This window comes from Malurus melanocephalus, unplaced genomic scaffold (assembly GCF_030028575.1).
Source record: "Malurus melanocephalus ecotype Western Australia unplaced genomic scaffold, MMel_1.1 scaffold_226, whole genome shotgun sequence".
Classification (NCBI taxonomy): domain Eukaryota; kingdom Metazoa; phylum Chordata; class Aves; order Passeriformes; family Maluridae; genus Malurus; species Malurus melanocephalus.
The window spans coordinates 1-16591 of record NW_026623458.1 but is presented as its reverse complement, the minus strand read 5'-3'; positions in this window follow the sequence as shown (position 1 = coordinate 16591).

Here is a 16591-nt window from a genome sequence, read left to right as displayed (position 1 = left end):
GGATTTAAAGCAGCCCTAAAAATATTCAAACTTCCATCAGCCCTGTCTCAGGATGGCCACTGTGCCCAGCCTATCACCAAGAAACCTGGGGGTACATGGGGGATTTTAATGCAAGGCATTTTAGCACAGTCCAAAATTTCTGTCAGGACACATTCCAGCAGTGATTCACTGCCCCTCAGCTGCCACATGATCATCTCCCCTCATTCATTCTAATTACTGCTTCCTTTTAAAAAAAAATAAAAAAAAAATCATTGCGTTCTTCTATTTCCCATATAAAACCATCACCTTGTCAAAAAAAGACAAAAAAATTCTCTCTTTTTCACCATGTCTGGCTCCTTTCAAGCCAAGCTATGTAAAGGTCCTGTGCAGCCTGACAAGTTCATAACTGCTGAGATTTCACAGGCACTGGGGAATGGTAGTGATGGGGAGCAGGGGAATTTTTCCTGCAAGGGCTTTGCTGCATTCTGCAGGGGCTCTCACACACATTTCGCAATTTAGGGAGGGCAGGCAGCTAAAATGGAGCAGGGGGAATCACATTCAACAGGAATGCAGTGCAGGAATAGACAAATGKGATGGTAAGTTGTATAGTTCGGTGTAAGAAAAGCTGCTGATTTAAACAGCCCAAAAAAAAAGTGAAAACTTATTTCTGTAATGAGACTTGCCCCTGGAAAGGAAGCAGAAGGCCCTTGAGTCATTATTTGGTGTGTTTTATTTTGAGGCAGAGGACTTTTACTGGCTGTGACTGAAGGATTACCATGCTACAAGCAGGCCATCTGTCCATAACTGTATTAGACATGATAATGTTCTTTTCTTCACAGCTATTAATACACAGCTCCAGTTGGCTGCTCCTCTTCATCGTCTGCCTGGATCCTCCTGCTGAACAGGCACTGCAAGAGACTGCTCTGCTCCTAGAATAAAAATGTTTTACCAGGTCTAAAAGCTCCYCTTGCAGGGTTGGTGAGGGGAAGGRAGCTCCTYTCTTTTKCAGTGCAAGGAAAGTTTTGTGGGTSAAKGTCCAGCAGCAGAATTGGACCTCTTGACACCACTGGTGYCATCAGACAGCACCAGACCAGGACAGAGCCTTCTTACTTTTACCCCTTCATATAATTTAGACAATCCCTAACTGATTTGTTATTTTCTTGTGCAGATCTCCAGCTACAATTACAACCTCTGGCATGTTTAGGATGAAAGGCAGTGTTTGATGGGTTAYACAGCAGAGACATAATGAAAAGAGAGATCTGCAGAAGGCAATTTGTTTTTGTAACAGCAAAGTTTCAGCTTGTTTGCCTCTTTGATTGTGGCACCTTTTATTTTGCCAAAGGAAGTGAGTAATAAGTAGCATTTAATCATCAGAATACACAGGGATACAAACGCACTGTGATTATACTGGGACCTTCTTCTGCCACTATCTGGACCAGAAATTGAGTTTACAGCTGGAAAAAACATCTTTTATCTTTTTTTCCTCAGTTGTTACCTTTCTAGATGGCAGATAGGAGCCAAGCTTCTTCCTTAAACAGAAGCTGCTGCAGGAACTCCTCTTCCTCCGAAATTACAGCGGAGTCACTCGGGAGCAGGAAATCACTCCAGAACCATCTTGCTCCAAAGATTTTTTTGCAGTTTTTTGGCAAGCATGTRCCCAGCCTTCTTGTCACTGGATGAGCAGCCACTAGGGGAATTTGTTACAGCTCTTTATCAGCTACAGCTTCTTTTCCCTCAGGTTATGCTGTCCAGACAAACACTACTTTCCCTTTTTTTTCTACATTTGGTAAGTTTGTCCCCAGCTCCTGAGCTCTTTCTTTTTTTTTTTTTTTTTGGTTTTGGTTTTGGTTTTGCTTTTTTTTTTTTTTTTTTTTTTTTTTGCCAGGACCTCAGAGCTGTAGGAGCAGGAACAGCTACTGATTCTTTGAGGAGGAATTTGGGGCACTTGCAGTACCATGGATGGGGATAATGTCAGGAAAAGCATGCTAGAGCAAATAACTCGAGGCAATTCATGTCTTCTTGCCCCCTTCTGCCTGGCCATGATATTCAATCGAGATACTCTCATTATTTTAGTTTTTACATTGTGAGGCACCCCTAAGTGGAGGCTGTTTTAATCCAGAGGATATGCAGTTACACAATGACAACTCAGTGTCATTATGAGGGAAAAAAAATTGAAAGAACATTCCTTGGGCATTATGGTATAATTTTGCCAATATTCTCTAACTCAATAAAGAAGCAATAGAGCATTGATTCATAGCTGGTTGAGAAAAGAACCACAATTCTCTCTAATAACATTTCTCGTTTCTGATTTGACAATAGCTGATGGCAGCTTTTACAGAACCCACATCTGCTGAGCACACACCTGCAAAGAAATAAACCTGTGACTTAATACATCACAGAGACTAAACTCGGGAAACATTTGTACAAATCGATGGCAAAAGCCAAACTAAACACATAAAACCCGGTCTGACAGCAGGGACAGCCTAGAGGAGATTGGTGACTTCCCCATGCACTTCAGCCACAGCCCACAGGGTGCAATGCTCTTCCAGCTGAGCCTGGAGTGAAAATGAGTTTAAACCAACCCCTTCTTACAGCTACTTTTGGTAGTGGGTTCTCACTTGTGTGTGTAATTCCCACCTGAGAAAATGCTCCTCACGACAAGGGAGGAGTGCACAGCTTAGCACCACACTGTGGGATGAGAGGAGGAAAAATGAGTCAAGACACCATATGGGGGGAAATTAAATATCAGCGCATCCCTGGTGCCAAAGGAGAACTTCTCAGGTTCTTCTTGACTCAGAATTTCGAGGCAAAACATCAACTTGAGGAGAGACTTCTTGCTGGGTTTGCTCTTTGTGGTAAAATGCTTTTGCAGTTCTGTTTCTGATGGAGGATGTGTAGGGCTCAAGGTTTCATATTGAAGGCCAAATTTTAACATAAGAGGCCAAATTACTTTGATCACTTCATGCTTCTTCTCTCTTCAGGTGCTCACTGAGCCTTTTAACATAGCTTGAGTGGAGATGTTTCACGAAAGCTATTTCAGGTTTGTCTCCAATAAGCAACTAAAACAAATTCTAAGTAAAAAAAAAAAAAAAAAATCCCTGCAAATTAATGTCAGGTGATTTATTACACTCGTCTGAGTGAGCCTAAATCAGCTTGATTAACAGCAGAGACTGAACTGTTTTTCTTCAGGCATCAGAGTATTTGAATACAGAAACAATCTCAAGGGCTGTAGCTATTCCACCTCTGTGCATTAATTGTTTATTTGTGCAAGGAGGRCTGATTATGGCACTGCTCTGAGCATGCAAATGCAGAGTGGGTGTTGATGCATCCAGGGAAACATCCAGGGTTGTCTCACCAGAGAACAGACAGTCCTGCAGAGATACAGGCTGACCTGCAGGGTGAAGAAAACTGATTTTCAAATCAAAGGAGTTGTTAAAGGATGCATGGGAGCCTCTTGGTGGCAAAGACATGKAAGTGTTTCTTCTGATTGACTTTGGCACAGAAAAGGCTTTCTCTGTCAGGATCAACATGTTCCCTGAAAAAAAAAAAAAAGAAATCCTGGCCATTCACCAATTCTCATTCAGAGCGACCTGATTTTTAAGTTTTAATTCCCTCTTTCAGGAGATAAAAAAAGCAAGGAATGATTTTGTTTCTGGAGGCATGCAAGTTCTCAGCTCTYTCAAAAGAAACTGATCTGCTGGGGGTCTCAAATATTCTTTTCCCTTGCCATATCCAAACTGCATTAAAGATATGATGTGATACTGCACGCTGAAGCTTTCTTGTCCTCAGGCAAAAAACATGTGAAAGGTAGGGCCAAGCAAAATGGAGATATCTTCTATCCCAATGAAATACAATCTCTCATGGTAAGGGAAGATAGCCTGCTCGATGACTTTTCTGAGGAAGAAAAGGAGTGAATCAGGAATCAGCACAAGAGGTGGTTTGCTTTCTTTATAATCTGAGAGCAGATTGAGCCTGGTCCTAGAAATCCACACTTTCTCCAGCAGGATATCATCAACTGTCACTCAGCTGCAGAAATATTCTCCTGGTAGAGAAAAACTGACTCCTTTCATGGTGGAGAAGCCTGTGGCTAAAATAGCAGCGACTACAAACTTTTGTTTCTACTTCTGAGGTGCCCAGAGGTGCGTTGTGCTTTGGGGAGGAGAAATACAATTGCTACAGACAAAATGAACAGTTCTGTCCACTCAGCTGGTTCTCATCCTCTTTTTATCAGTCAGTTCATGTGTTCTGCTGTCACCAGTTCTTTCTGAGTGTTTCTTTTTCTCCTTTCCTCTTCCACTCACCCTGAGTACATGTGCTGCARCAAGCAAGAACTCTTCAGCAGATGTTTCTGCTTTGTGGACTCTGGCATTCCACACTTGGATGTTTCTTGAGAGCTAGAAATCCTGACTGGGAGGTTTCATTTTTCTCACATGAGCTCTGGGAGCACCACAGAAYAACATCTAATCAGTGCTAATTCCCGTGGCTTGGATTAACATCAATTTCTCAACTTTGGGGACAGAACATACCCTGAGCAAATTCACAGATGATGCTGAACTGGAGGGAATGCTGAACAGCAAAGTTCCAACCCAAAGAAACTTGAGGATTTGGGCCAACAGGAACTTCAAGAAGTGCRGGAAGGGGAATGCAAAGCTCTGCAGGAAAAAGAGCAGACTGAGTGCTGAGTTAGAGGGGCTGCCACGCTGTGGGTTTGCTGTGCACTGTCACTGCAACAAACAGGAGCTGCAAAGGGGGCAATGGCAGAGGTGTGATAATTTGGCAGCAGTGAGATAGTTTGATGTTTGCAGACTTTCCAGCCCGTGAGGAAAGGGAGAGAAAAGGGAAGATTGACAGAAGACTGATAGGATTATCAAACCCTGGGGCACAGTTAGAAGGACAAACTGAGAGGCTGGGCTATAGTCTAGTCTGGTGGAGAGATTACTCTAACTAACCACAGCACACAGCTGCCTGCTCAGGAGCTGCAGAGCTGCCTGACACAAACTCTTCTCAACAGCAGCAAGGGGTATAAAAAGGGACCAAAGTCACATGTGGCAGCTTTGCAGGTTCAGGCTGAACATTAGGAAAATCCTGGYCACTGTGAGGCTGGTGCAGCACTGGAACAGGTTACCCAGAGTGGGCAGGGACTCTCTGTCCTTGGMAGTTCCTGGGACTCAGCCAGGCAAAGCAACAGCTGATCTGATCCAGTGCTGGCAGCAGCCCTGCTTCCCATGGGGACAGCACCAGAGGCATCCAGAGAACTCTTCCAGCCAGCACTGCAATGTTTGTATGAATTTGGGGGATGCATGGGGCCAATCTGAAAGAATCCTGYTGCCATCAAATAATTGCACAGCCTGCAGTTAKGRRGTRYTGCAGAGGAGTGAACCCTGTCTTCATGACAGTGGGGAAAATCTCTTTYCYCAACTTGTGCTGCRTGTKTTWTGRAGCTGCACCAGAGTAMACAARTCCCTGATGGGGGCAGCTTTTCTCRCTGKTTTGTGCCCCAATTCTGGAAGAATGCCAACATGTAAGTGTAGACTTTGTTTYAAGCCTTTCCATCTMTTTGTTWCTTGGTTTAACTCYAAGAGAATGTGCATTTTCTAGAACAAATCAGAGGGTTTGCAAGCCCTTAGCTGGCTCCTGGTGTGGTGGTTCTTCTGTTCCTGTTCACCTCAGCTGTGGCTGACTCTGAAGAATTAGCTCAGATAAACTGAATGCAGGTTTTGCACTGTGCACATCTGTGTCCTTTATTCAGGTTACCAGCTCACAAAACAGCACATCTGTGTTCCAAAAATTCCACAAAAATACAAGCTGCTCCTACCTCATGAGCCCAGCTCTTCCCAGAAGGAAAATCCCTCAACATCTGCACAAATGATAACTATTTCAGGCAGGAGTGTTTGCTGTCCCTTGCAAAATATGCCCCAAACAGCTGAGGAGCGTTTTTAAAAGTAAAGTAGAGCTTGCAAGAAGTCCAAGACACGCTTCAGAACCTCACCAGATTCTTGTCTTGTTACACCAAAGACAAGCATGTTATCACTCTGGTCGATGCATTATTCATAGGACTCATTAATTTGCTGTCACACGGCCAAAGTTATTTTTTCACTGTATCTTGTTTCAGTATGGGTGAAAACTGTGGAACTTAAATTCAAAGCGTGTTCCAGGCCTGTRCAAACCTTTTCTCAGGCTCTTTTTTAAACAACCCTGTACAAAACTTGAGGGAATGGCATTTTACATGGAGACACTCTCATCTGACTGCAGTATTTGGATAACATGAATGTTGGTGAGAGTGTGCTATGAGAGTTTAAAACTCTTGAAACTCAGATGCCCTCTGCCCAGTTCAATGTGCTTTGCCAAAATTTTGTGGTTTTCTGCTTGTTTCCATGATTTTTGTTTTCTTATGGTGCTCTTATTCCCCAGAGTGGTTATACCCAGAGTAGAACAAGCCCTGGCTATATTCAAACTCCGTTATGTGACCAATATTTTCTGATAGGCTTGAAAGGGTAGCAGGATGTCATTTGCAGCTCAGAACAGGTAATTCTGCCAGAATCTTCTATTTGTCAAAGGCTTCTTATCAGTAGAGAGATAAGAGCCATAATAAACATTACATACATGTAATAAGAAGGGGAGTTATGGGATGCTGCAGACAGCTTCAACTTTGATGCTTGCTGATTTGAACTGTGCCTTCAAAATTATGGGAAATTTATATGTTTTATCAACTGAAAAATGTCCTGCAAATCCTTTAGCCAGCATTTTGTTGTCCAGTATTGTGTCTTCAGTTTCCAACATTGACATTTGCTCAGGGTAACTGAGTTTGTGYTATTGTAATACAAATTACTTCATCCAGGAAAGTAAGAATAACAGCGTTCAAGTGCTGTGACTTTTTGTTTGATCTTCACTCATGCTTTAATTTCCATATCATTTATGTATTATAGGAAGCCAGAGACAGAATTAGTGTCAAGGAAAGCCAGAAAGAAAAAAAAAATTGCTCGAACWCGCAAGATTCTCCTGGAGTCAGCTCATTCAGCCATTACACTAAATACATTTGTAMAGGGTTTCTTTTTGTCACATCATTTTATCCTGAAGCTGTGATTTAGTCAAATGAAAGAATGGAAAAGTACGACGTGCTGTAACAGAGTTTGTAGCAAACATTTCCTCCTGCCTTTTTTGGGGCTGTTCCATTGTCCTGTTTTCATCCCACTGGGCAAAGTTTGGGGCTCCCAGGCTCTTTGTGCCTCTGCCAGCTGTCCCCTGKGGGGTGACAATGCCATTCAGGGCTCCTCTCAGCACAACAGTGGCCCATTGGCAACAGGAGCAGTGTCTGAGCAGCCAACCCTTGGAATGACTCCTGGCTGGACCCCTCAGGRAGGCTTGGATCAACATTTAAAGTGGATTCAGTTTCCCAACTTATTTATGAGAGATCCTTGGGTTTTGAAAAGAAATCAGGCTTTAAACAGCAAGTAAGGATTTAAAAAAAAAATTTGGGTAGAGGCTTGTGTTGAGTATTGCTGGTAATCTCTGTAGAGCTCCTGGTCTTTTTACACAGGAATCACTGAATTAATATAAAATCATATAAATATAAAATTAGGAGACCACTGTAGGAAATACATTTTTTTTAAAAAACCCAATTAATTATTATTGACATGAATACTTAATGCTGGAGATACCATTTGCAGTGTGGCCAAGGATAAAGACCCATAAGCATCCACGGTTTAGAGAAAAGCTGGAAGTGAGGATGGTATTCAGCTCCAGATTTCAGGAATATGAAAGAGAGACCTTCATGTGAGCTGGGTGCTCAAGAACCCATTCTAATCAGGTGAGAATCAGTGTTTTATTTAGCTTTTTTATAAATATCTAACCAACAGAAACTCTTTTAAGGTACCTGAAGTATCTGGCAARTATTACACAGGACACAAAGGAACCCTGAGCTCTTCTGCACATAAATTAAAGTTGGGATGCCATAGAATCGCTGAAACAGCAGAGTGTGGACAAATGGACCAGCCCTAAACCTCCAGTGACTTTGTTGGGGGTTCAGATATCCCAGCAGATAAATACATACAAGTGGTACTTCAGACATCTGAATTTAAATGTAATRAATAACCTAAGTGATGGAAAAACAGTCTCCACTGAAGTTGAGGAGGGCGCAAAGCCATTTTAAACAGGTGCCTAGTGATTCATTAAAGAAATTGTTCCAAATTGTTGGACTTTTTTTTTTGTTATAGGTGAGACTTTAATTGATAGATACAGTGATCCAAAATCTGATCTCATTTCGCATCTGTGTAAGAGTAACCCTTCTGGGCAATGACACAGCTCAGAGGGTCCATTCAAAACAGTCTTTACCTTTTGTTCAACCCTGTTTTGTCCTTGATGGACATCTTGGTGATTTACTTGGCTCTTCTGGCTTGTGCAGGAATAAGCCCAAGAAATGTTGAGGTTTCTCTGGGTTTGAGAAGTTCCAGTGTTGTCTCTGCTGCCTTTTGTAAAAGCTCTGGGTGCAGAGTCCCTTCAGAGGAGCAAGCTCCAGGGATGGAATTGCATCCTCTGTGTTTGCGGACATGCAAGAGCTGTTTCCCAGAGCACAACACCTGAAGGCAGCCTCTTGAAAAGTTGATTTTCTCAGAAACTCTGAGTRCTAGGAGAATCTTTTGTACTGGCAAACTTTCACTTCCAACTGTGCAAGAAACTCATGGATCTAGGCAAAACAGCAAAACAWCTGAGTTTTTACCCTTGCACTGTGTTCTTTGGACTTAGGCCAGGTGTTTCAGGATCTCTGTAATTCCTCTTACACGTCTTCCATGCAGCCTATTTTTCTCCTCCCTGAATATTGCCCTGTATATAAAACCCAATTCCTTCTCTGCTGGTAAATTGACTTCTGTGAGATTTTTTTCAGACACACCATGAATCCTTTTAATATGGCATCTGAAAGGCTTCCTACCTGCTGGATCCCCAAGTATATTCCCACACAATTTTTTCAGAGGTATAAGCTTCCTTGCTGTCATCTCCTGAGCTGTTCACCACCTTTCTCACCTGATTTGACAGTGGCATTGTGGTATTTCCACTGTTTAGTCAAAAACTGTGCTCAGAGAGAAAACAAAAAAGACAGMAGAGTCACCATGAGAAAGCACACAGGGGGCACCAGGTACAATTCAGCCTGTCCCCTTGTCCTCTTCTATATMTGCCCATTGAAAAGTACTCTGTTATATCTCCAATTTCAAGAAGCTTTCAGTATTACACACATTTCATCAAAGCAATGGTGGTTTGCAGTAGCTGACAGCCTGGCTAGGTTCAGATTTTGAGAAACAGCCCAGCAGACAAGTGCAGTGAATGTGAAGGATTATCAARTAAACCCTATTTGTGGTTTATTCTGTTACATATCTCACCGGTGTCGAAAATGCTTGTGTGGTTCTCTTTGAGGGAATAATTCTTCCATTTCAATTTTGGTTTCTTCATCTTACCTGCTGTGTTATAAATTTTTTTTTTTCTATGAAATTACCTTGCAGGAGAGGACCATARCATCTTGGGTGAAAGGCTCAAAGGGCAGAAACTGCAATCTGGCCATTTTCAAGGGGAGATCGAATTACGCCACTTGTTATATAAAGCACAAACAAATTTTAGTCTGGTTGGTGCTTATCTATTCCTGCAAGTACATCACTTTGGAAAGAGACTTGCTCAGCTAATCTATGGCTGTCATGGAAATGTGATTTTTTCCTTCCTCTGAACCAATGAGGGGCACCTGGAGAGCTCGCTTGTGCACCCATGCGTTCAAGTCTGGCAGTTTCCATGGAAACCCATCAAACTGTCGCACCAGTTTTCCAACATGCTGCCACTTCACAARCACAGGACAAGTTGTTTTGCACAAAATTCCTCTATGATGCTGTTCTGTTTTCTCTCCGGAGACAATGCAGCAAGGCTAAAAAGTTTGTGCATTTGGGTGGCAGGAGTTGCTTCTTATTGCAAGGAAAACAGCTTATCGATGTGAGAACATTCTGGATGAGTATTTTTCATTTGAGGCTATGGAACACCTCATCTTTAGGTGAGAAAAAGGAAAAATTCTTTCAAAATGTGAGTATATTTATACCATGATTTCATTAATACATCACTTATGTATCTGTTTCCCTTCTGGGAAGTTGTTTGAATTCCTAACCCAAGAAGCCAGACACAGTTGCTTCTTTTGTGAAACTGCCATGCTAACTTTTGAGTTAGTTTGAGAAAGTTGATAAAGTTTGAGAACATGATCTCTGTGATAGCAGGAAATGGGAATCAGAGTTCTGAGAGGTCTTGTTCACTCCATGGCTTAAGGCCCACCTAGTGATTAAAAAAATTCCACGGCTTCTTTGGTTGTGAATAATTCAGATTTCAAGCTGTATCCRAACATACTCAACAAACAAGTTTTCAGAGGAGCTTCAGAATCTCAGAGGTACAGAGTCCTCTGGTACTCTCGAATCTCTTTCCAAACATGTAGGTTTCAGACAAGGTCCAGCACATATATTTCTCCTGATTTTCTGTTTGAGTAAAACTTAGGGCATGAACCCTCTCAACATGCAGCTCAATATCTATTTATTATTCAGCCAGTAGCAAGTAGATAAACACCCTGACATGACAATTTTTTTTTTATTCATACCCTGCTCATTTTTGAAAATGATTCCTGAATCATAGAAGCTACCAGCTCCTAGAAGCAAGGAGTATGTTCTGAGAATTTTTAACCATATCAAGCTTTTTTCTGCACTTTTTTTCTTTCCTATGCAGTACTGTTTTATTAACATCAGCAGTTGGCCCTCATTTAAACTGGAGAAGCATCAAACACAATGATTTCATCCTGTGGAACAGCAAAAAATATTTAATGGTACATGTGAGATGAAGCTCAAGGAAGAAGTTCAAATAASAGGACAATTAGCTGGCAGGAGCCACAGAAATAATGCACAGCAAAATTTGCAAAAATTCCACYGAATTTTTATAATAGAGCTCAGATGAAGTTGGTAGCTGAAGGGACATAAACTGGATAAATGTCTATTTATCGAGGAAAATCTTTCAGCTGAGGAAACAGAAGAGTAGATGCCGTAAAAGATTGAACACACTTAATATTGGCTTGCTTAATGGAAAACTTTGCCTGCACTATTAGCTTTAATTTAATGCTAATTTGCCCATTTAATAACAATTGATATTAAACAGTTTCCTATTTAATGTTAATTGAAAATCACTGGTCTCCTGTTCCAGACAATATTTAATRTCACTTTTTTCAACTAGTGACAAGAAATGCATTTTTATYGTGACCTGAAAACTTTGCAGGAAATATAAAGTGCAGAAGAAGAATAGATCAGTCTGTAGAATTATACACTTTAATCTAATTGTATTATTATTCAAAAAATGACCATCAAAGCCCTAGAAACRTAATTAAATGCCACAAACCACAAAGGATATGCTGAGATGAAACTGCAGAGGCTGCGAACTGAGTCATACTTGTGCTGTTTCCTTTCCTTTTTTTCCCTCATTTTGTTTTTTTCTTTCTGGTTGAGCACAGGCATAAAATGGTTGTAGTAAGGAAAGGAATTCTGAATTGACTGCCACTTTTCTGGATTAAACCATGTACTCACCTTCTGTATTTTTCTGTATTTTTCTTTGCTATCATTTTGTTTCTCAGTTGTTGACTGTTGACTCCAGTTTGACAGAAGTTATCACAGTTATGTTTTCTGTGCATTATCTTCCTGTTTATTTCAAAAAGTACATTGAGTCAATTACACTATTGCCTGTTTCCTCCACGCTGGAGAAAAGCTTTAATTGCTTTCTGTYGCTTGATCCAGGCATGGCTATTTCCTAAGTAATTTCTCTCCTCCAGCAGAATAATCTCCCACTGAGAATACTCCCTCCTTGTTGTAGAAATAGGTATTTTTGTGGGTTATAATTAGTAACAGTGATGTTATTAATCTCTACCGCGTTTTCTAACCTTTCAAACAAACAAAATAAAATAAAAAAAAAAAAACGAAAAAAAACCCTGTAATTTATAATGTTAAGGAATGAAATTATGGCCCACTGCTTCCCTGAGGGGAAACAGGTTTTCTGTACAATTCTCACTTCTTTCCCACAATGGATAGAGCCTGTAGCAGTCTTTGAAAAGCAAATTTTTTTTTTTTGTAGAGGAGTGGGAGGCAACACAGATGGCATAACTTTGCCATTTGTCCCACTGCCCTTGCAGATGGAAAGTGAAGATGAATTGAGGGACATGCCAGTGGTCAAAGGTCCATTTTGGACAGGAGCTGGCACGTCTGCTGTGAGCACCACTGATGGGTCACCCCGTTCTCTGACTCTGCTTTGAGTCCCTTTTCCTCAATCAATGAGAGGCACTGARCACGTCAAGCTGTTGCTCTCCCACTGCTTGCATTGATAATTCATCTTCTGCAGCGAAATCTGACAAGCAGAAAATTTTGAAAAGGTCAAGTCTGGGTTCTCCTGAGATTGTTTTTGACCTTAGTTTTGACAGCCAATGAAGGAAATCACTAACTGTGTGCATTTTGCAAGTCCATTAAACCACTGAGGCCTGGCAAGTGGCTGTTATCAGTGGGATTAGTGATAACAACCTTTCCACAGCTGATGGAAACCATGGTTGACATTAGAGTCTAATAAATAGAGAAGGGCTTTGTCACTGCAGAGACAAAATAAAAACATGCAGCAGTTGATTGAGGCTCTGTGTGGGCAAATAGGGTCTTTCCAAACTGGAAATCCTACTGCTTTGAAAACATGAAACCATCTCCTGGTAGGATCTTGGATCTCTGAGGTATCAGCATTTCAAAAGGGGACACTAGGGCTGTAATGAGGTTTGTTGTGTGTTCTTGCTCATGGTGAGCTGAAATCTCTGAATTGCTGCTCTGATGACTGTGGTGGAACAGGAAAGGAATCCCCACTTCAAATGTGCCTTTGYGGGGTCAGATTGGAAAGATCCTGTGCCAACCTTGGCTATCTCCAAGGGCAACAGCAGCAAAACAAATACTCCTCCAGTGGGRAAACTCGTGGGCTCACTCATTCACAGAAGCAATAAATTGCAGCTGTGGTACTCCTACTAACACCAACAGTTGTGTTTTGAGAGGAGCCAGCCTCAGGGAGGGGGTGACTTAAGCAGTAAAWGTGTGAGAATCCATTTTCCGTTTGCACCAGAAGAAGAAAGTCCAATTAATTGAACTCCGGTAAAATGGAAGGAACTCTGTGTTAAGAAATGACTATGCCTGGGAGACTAACCACTCATAAATTAATTGTATAGATGTGGATTGGAGTCCTCTTTCCCAATTTTTTTCCCCCCAATTTTTTTTCCTTGTTGATTGCCTTGTTAGTATTTACACGATAGTTGCAGAAAGAAAAGGAGGAATGGATGTAGCAGAAATACTGTGAACCTGGAATTAATGAAGGAATCCTTCTGGGGGCAAGAGGGGAGTTCAACAGAGAATTTATGGAGTGGCTTTTGATGATTTAGAGGTTCTAATATAGACTTTGGCCAAATGAACATAAACATGATTTATTCATGCAACCTTACAGATTTTTAGTAGTGGTTTGCTTTGCTTTCATAACTCAAGCTGGTTTTACTAAATCTTTCTTTCAGCGAACAGAGGAGGGTTCACTTCCTTTAGATCATTCCACTCTATCAGGTTTTGATTTAGCCCATTAAGAAAGGATGATAAATCCTTTGCCATGGAAAAGAATATAATATGGGGAAAAAACAGAGCGATATTCCCTTGCTGTCAAACAGCTCTGCCTGTGTGTCCCAGCTCTCCCCATTCTCTTGTCAGCAGTGCTGATTCCTCCTCTCTACATCCCTGGCTCCAGCACAGCACTCCCAGGGCAGGCAAATACCTCATCTGCCTCTTCAGCCCAGTTTTCTGATGGCTGTCCTGTAGMAACACATTTTCATCTAATAGTAGAAAAAAGTAATGAGGGAAGGCAAGAAACTTCAGTCAAAGAGAACTGATTTCACTTCAAAAAGAAAAACAAACCCCAGTGTTAGAAAAAAGTAATATCCAGGCAATTCAAAAAATGCTGGAATTGCAGGCAATATGGTCCTGTTTTGTTCCCTATTCCATTTCTGTTTTGGCTGTGCAACATGTCAGTTTATTTTTTATTTATAATTATTTTTAAACTCACAGCCAGCCAAGCTAAACGAGTTCATCCACAGAAACAGGCTGTCATTTATTGTGAATTGTCTTTTGAGCCATCTAAACTGTCCCAGCCTCAGGCATTTGTGTCTTTTGGCACCTTATGGCCTACAGAGCATTGTGATAAAGCTTTTATAACTTCAGAGTTGTTCTACGTTATCATGGATGGAAGGAAGGAAGGAAGGAAGGAAGGAAGGAAGGAAGGAAGGAAGGAAGGAAGGAAGGAAGGAAGGAAGGAAGGAAGTTTCCAAATACCAAGATAAGATGCAAAGAAAATAACACATTTAGAGAAGAGAGCCCGTTGTATTTGCTGAGAAAAAAATCCCAAACAATGAAAGAATCAGTCTCCTAGGAGGTGAAATAAAACTTGAGTCTTGAGTTCTACTGTGACTGTTTCATCCTTTGGAGAATTGCTCTCTGTAAGGGTGATCTGGTGGCATCTACTTGTACAAGGGGCTGTGACAGTAGAGCTAAAGGAGAGTTTGAGGAGATGGTTGAGAAAATGAGACCTGATTTCAGCAATGCTGGGTTTCAAAACAGTTACCATCTTGAGATGTGAATGAAGTCCATTTGGAAGTATTGCCTACAATATATAGTGTTTTCTCTTAGAACCATGCCTTTAACAAGATGCTCAATGAATTCTTCTAGTGCACAAGTTTTGGACTTATCCTGGGCTGTTTGTAATCACCTGTAGCCACCACTCTTCCATTTGCTGGCATTTTGTRACTCGTTAAGGATGGCTGTGGGTGAATGCACCTGTGAGATTTCTGTCTGGTTTGTGGGCGTGGGGGTGTTCACTGTGCCACAAGCAGCCACGAGAATTCTGTCAGGAATGTTGAAATGTTGTAAGCTCGTGGTGTAGCATTGCAGCTCGGAGGGTTTGGAGCAATACAGCATCTGCTGGATGATTTCACTGTCACCAACAGCAGCTGTGAGTGGCAGTGGGATGTGGCAGAGGAAAAGCATCAGTGTGATTTGCACTGAATTCCTCTTGCAGAAGTTCCTAACTCATATCTGAAAAGTTTCCAAACTTTTATTAGTTCCTTGTAGTAGATACAACATTTCCTCTTCTGTAAAGAAGAGCACAATTACTGCAACTYATCTGCAGCCCTTGCACTGATGAAGTTTTAGAGAAGCCTCAGTCCTCATTTTGCTAAAATTAATCAAATTGTTCTGGATTCTACATATTATTATTCTGCTGGGCTCCCCAGGAAAAATATCTCAGTTCTCTGCTACTCTCGAGTTGAAGATGTTTTCTCACAAGATCCTTTGCTGAATCAGAGCTCAGCAACAATCAGCTCTCTTATCTGTTTGAAATAAAATGTCAATGCCCTTGGGTTGGAATCACTGTCATGGATCAATTTTTTAATATTAAGGTTTTGGGAGGGATACGCCTATTTAGTGCAATTGTTTTGCAAAGGCTATTTAGTGTTGCCATAGAGGGGGCAATTTTTTTTTTTTTAATTTCTAATATTTGCCAACACCTCATTTTTAACATTTTTTTCATATTGATAAAATAAATAATTTTTTTATAGTTGCTGAAGGGACATGCCAAAACTTCCCATTAGAGGGGCTTTGAAAGGCATTAAACAGGAAAAAAACCAACTTGCAATGGAAAAAAAAAAAAAAGTGGGATTTTTTTTTCCTTGGTATGGACAGTAAAACACGAAAAAAATTGTCCTTTTAAAATCTGAAATATATACGAAAGTGCCGCAGTTGTTGATTCCTGTTTTTCAGTCTTCAAAATTGTTGCCTTTGATTGCATTCAGTGTGTGGTGTGAGATACACAAATATATTTATGAAATAGATGAACAGGGCTGCTGTTGTGTTGCTTCATTGACTTGTCACAAACATAARGAGTCCCCAAGTGATTGTTTGTGCCACAGGGATCAAGAGCCACASCAGAAATTGAAATGTTTGCTCTTTTTTTTAAGCGTAGGCCATAAACCAATTTATCTCTCACTAATCTTCGAGATATTTGCAATTAAATTGGATCTTGCCTTCTCTGAAACCATCTCCTCCTCTGACCACGTTTGAGCTTCTGGTGATGAAAAATGACACCAAGCTCGTGTCATCTGTGGCAAGATATTATCCTGATGACGACGACGACGACGACGAAGAAGAAGAAGAAGAAATAGAAGAAGAAGAAGAAGAAGAAGAAATAGAAGAAGAAATAGAAGAAGAAATAGAAGAAGAAGAAGAAATAGAAGATGAAATGGAAGAAATGGAAGAAATGGAAGAAATGGAAGAAGAAGAAGAAATGGAAGAAATGGAAGAAATGGAAGAAATAGAAGAAATGGAAGAAATGGAAGAAACGGAAGAAACGGAAGAAACAGAAGAAATGGAAGGAATGGAAGAAATGGAAGAAACGGAAGAAATAGAAGGAATGGAAGAAATGGAAGAAACGGAAGGAATGGAAGAAACGGAAGAAATGGAAGAAGAAGAAGAAATAGAAGAAATGGAAGAAATGGAAGAAATGGAAGAAA